The sequence below is a fragment of the Mandrillus leucophaeus genome, unplaced genomic scaffold (assembly GCF_000951045.1).
Source record: "Mandrillus leucophaeus isolate KB7577 unplaced genomic scaffold, Mleu.le_1.0 Scaffold74, whole genome shotgun sequence".
In the NCBI taxonomy this organism is placed as follows: domain Eukaryota; kingdom Metazoa; phylum Chordata; class Mammalia; order Primates; family Cercopithecidae; genus Mandrillus; species Mandrillus leucophaeus.
The window spans coordinates 324,068-328,446 of record NW_012108030.1 but is presented as its reverse complement, the minus strand read 5'-3'; positions in this window follow the sequence as shown (position 1 = coordinate 328,446).

Below are 4,379 nucleotides of genomic sequence, written 5' to 3'. Positions count from 1 at the left end.
TGAACCCGGGAGGCGGAGCTTGCAGTGAGCCAAGATCGTGCCACTGCACTCCAGCCTGGGTGACAGAGCGAGACTCCGTCTCAAAGAAAAAAAAAGAAAAAAAGAAATATACAAGATTTTTGTATGTTGATGTTGTACCTTGAGACCTTTAAATTTTAGTTTGGAGACTTTTGTAGATTTTTTTTGGAATATTCTACATAAAGCTATTTTGTTAGTTTCTTCTTGCTACTGGAGTGAATGCCTTAAAACAAGAAAAAATGTATTCTTGCCCAGGTATGGTGGCTCATGCCTATAACCCCAGCACTTTGGGACGCTGAGGCAAGTGGATCACTTGAGTTCAGGAGTTCGAGACCGGCCTGGCCAGCATGGTGAAACCTTGTCCCTACCAAAAATACAAAAATTAACCAGGTTTGGTGGCGGGTGCCTTTGATCCCAGGTACTTGGGAGGTGAGGCAGGAGGATCACTCGAACCCGCAAGGCGGAAGTTACAGTGAGATCGCACCATTGCATCCCAATCTAGGAAACAAGAGCGAAACTCCGTCTCAGACAAAAAGAAAGAAAAAACAAGTACATAATGGGTCATATACAAGGGTGAGCCTTCTTTGTTGTTGTTGTTGTCGTTTGCCTTTTTTTTTTTTTTTTTCTTAGGGTCTCAATCTGTTGCCCAGGCTGGAGTGCAGTGGTGTGATCTCTGCTCACTGCAACCTGTGCCTCCTGGGTCCAGGCGATTCTCCTGCCTCAGCCTCCCAAGTGGCTGGGATTACAGCCACTGCCCACAACACCTGACTAATTTGTGTATTTTTAGTAGAGACAGGGTTTCACCATGTTGGCCAGGCTGGTCTCCAACTCTTGACCTCAGGCGATCCACTCGCCTTGGCCTCCCAAAGTTCTGGTATTACAGGCATGAGCCACCGTGCCCGGCTGACGAAAATAATTTTAAAGTAATGGCTAGTTCATCCACATCTATATGTACTCTCTACATACACAGTCTGAATTCAAATTCAATTATAGCCTTTTTTTTCCTGGTTACAGAAAACAGACTCTTCTTTGAATTAATAAATAAAAGTTTATTTTTATCAACTCACTTCTCCGATAAAGAAAACGTCTTCTCTTGTCTTCAGCAGGGCTCAGATGGTACAAGAGAAAATATCACGATAATTTAATTTTTTTAATGTTACATAGACATGACATTTTAATTACTGCTTGTATCTTCTAGTAAGACCAAAGAATTCATAATTCTATATGCTGTTTCCCCATGATTAGTAGGAAAGTGAAAAACTTTTTTTTTTTTTTGAAACAGAGTCTCACTCTGTTGCCCAGGCTGGAGTGCAGTGGCACAATCTCAGCTCACTGCAGCCTCCACCTCTGGGTTGAAGCAATTCTCCTCCCTTAGCCTCCCAAGTAGCTGGGATTACAGTTGTGCACCACCATGAGAGGCTAATTTTTGTATTTTTAGTAGAGACAGGGTTTCCCCATTTTGGCCAGGCTGCTGTCAAACTACAAACCTCAGGTGATCCACCTGCCTCAGCCTCACAAAGTGCTGGGATTACAGGTGTGAGCCACCATGCCCAGCCTAAATATAATTCTAAGTTTTTGTTCCATTCAACAGGTACACAGACCCTAACAATGGAAATTGATAAGCACACTTTGCAACAATTCATCATATCTAATATCGCTCTCTCTTTTTGAAAGGAGGTCTCCTGATGTTGCCCAGGCTGGGCTCGAACTTCTGGGCTCAAGCAATTCTCCTGCCTCATAGTCCTGAGTAGCTGGAATCACAGGCCTGTGTCACTGTGCCCAGCTAGTGTTGTCTCTTGTATGTGACAGGAACAGATACCAGACAACCAACATGAATACTTAGGGCTCCTCAATACCATTCAAAGAGGTATGGGTGAAGTGTATGCTGACATTATTATCAGTTTAAACTTTTTCATGTTCCATTTGACAATTATAACGTGTGTTTATTATGTTTTCAATTTTTCATGTTAGAATATGTGGTGACAATGTTGAAACTGACTCCACTCCTAAATTCCTAGAAAATAGCAAAGGGTGGCCGGGTGCCATGGCCCACGCCTGTGATCCCAGCATTTTGGGAGGCTGAAGAAGGAGGCTTGCTTGAGCCCAGGAGTTCAAGACCACCCTGAGCAACAGAGGTAGACCCCATCTCTACAAAGTTTTTTGTTTTATTTTGTTTTTTTAAATTACCAGAGCATGCTGGCATACACCTGTAATCCTAGCTACTCTGGAGGCTGACGTAGGAAGATCACCTGCACCCAGGGAAGTCAAGGCTGCAGTGAGCCCTGCACTCTAGTCTAGGTGACAGAGCAAGACCCTGTCTCAAAAAAAAAAATAAAAATAAATAAATAAATAAATAAATAAATAAAATAGAATAAAAATAAAAATTATTTGTGCTGGTGATCCTAGTTACTCAGGAGGCTAAGGTGGAGGATCTCTTGAGACTGGTCCAGGCTGCAGTGAACCCCAGTTGCACCACTGCACTCCAGCCTGGGCAACAAAGCAAGACCCCATGATTTAAAAAAAAAAAAGGCCGGGCGCGGTGGCTGAAGTCTGTAATCCCAGCACTTTGGGAGGCCGAGACGGGCGGATCACGAGGTCAGGAGATCGAGACCATCCTGGCTAACACGGTGAAACCCCGTCTCTACTAAAAAAATACAAAAAGCTAGCCGGGCGAGGTGGCGGGCGCCTGTAGTCCCAGCTGCTCAGGAGGCTGAGGCAGGAGAATGGCGTGAACCCGGGAGGCGGAGCTTGCAGTGAGCTGAGATCCGGCCACTGCACTCCAGCCTGGGCGGCAGAGCGAGACTCCGTCTCAAAAAAAAAAAAAAAAAAAAGAAAATAGTTCCTACTTTAGTAAAATATTTTGAATCCTCAATGATTTGCATCTGTGTTATAATGATGTTACAGGGTAAGCATATGTTAAGATCTCTGACTGAGGAAATATCCATTTTTACTTATTAGAGAAAAAACTGTATCCATGTTGGTCTCTTGAAAATTTTATGCTAATTTTATATCCTAACAGGATCATATTTGGGTTTTGTTTTGTTTTTCTTAGAAGGATAGATGGAGTCTCACACTGTCACCCAGGCTGGAGTGCAGTGACCTGATCTTGGGTTACTGCAACCTCCGCCTCCCGGGTTCCAGCGATTCTCCTGCCTCAGTCTCCCGAGTAGCTGGGATTACAGGCATGCACAACCACGCCCAGCTAATTTTTGCATGTTTAGTAGAGATGAGGCTTCACCATGTTGACCAGGCTGGTCTCGAATTCCTGACCTCAAGGGATCCACCGACTCAACCTCCCAAAGTGCTAGGATTATATACCCTTGCCTGGCCAACAGGATCATATTTCAATTAATTAGCACTTCAAGATGAATGCAACCTTCCAATAATAGGGATGTGCGAGAAAAGCGTATTTATTAGTACATGTGAATTCACAAATATTGCCATAAAATTATTGCCAGTAGACACGAGGCTGTTTAAATTTTGATAATTTAGTTTTACTTTCTTCTACGTTCACATGAAAAAGAATAACTTGCTCACCAAATAATCTTAGCATTATTGCAAAATTGTTCTTTGGTGAAAATCAATCCAGTAGTCTTCTGAAGACTCTCTACAGGCTTTGTTATTCCCACATGAGAGAATATTAAGAAAAGAAAACACCTAAAAAAGGATCACAATTGTTAAAAGTACATTTTCTAGTTACTTTCAGAATGCATATAAAATGAATTTGAAATTACAGTATACTTAGAAATTATTGATGTAAGTATATTACAATGTCAACTAAGTTTATCTGAAAGGGATTTGAGGTTCATTCATCTCAAATTGGATAGAATAACATAGAATAACAAATGTAAATAAGAACTATGTAATTTACACCTATTTTTAAGTTTTTTTTTTTTTTTTTTTTTTTTTAATCTCTCGCTCTGTCACCCAGGCTGGAGTGCAGTGGCAGGATCTTGGCTCACTGCAGCCTCTGCCTCTGGGGTTCAAGCGAGTCTCCTGCCTCCACCTCAAGTAGCTGGGATTACACGCATGCACCACCACGCCCGGCTAATTTTTGTATTTTTAGTAGAGACAGGGTTTCACCATCATGGCCAGGCTGGTCTCGAACTCCTGACCTCAAGTGATCCACCTGCCTTGGCCTCCCAAAGTGCTGGGATTACAGATGTGAGCCACCTCGCCCGGTCAGTTAACGCTTTTTTAAAAGCAACAATTGGTGACCTGAATTCTCACCGGCCTTAGCCCTCCATGCCCCAGGTGCTGTCACTCGGAAGCTCTCTGGAGCTGAGCACAGGGTTACCTCTGTCCCTCCCATAAGAACAGGGAATAGAAAAGGAGAGGATTTCTTTTTTTTTTTTTTTTTT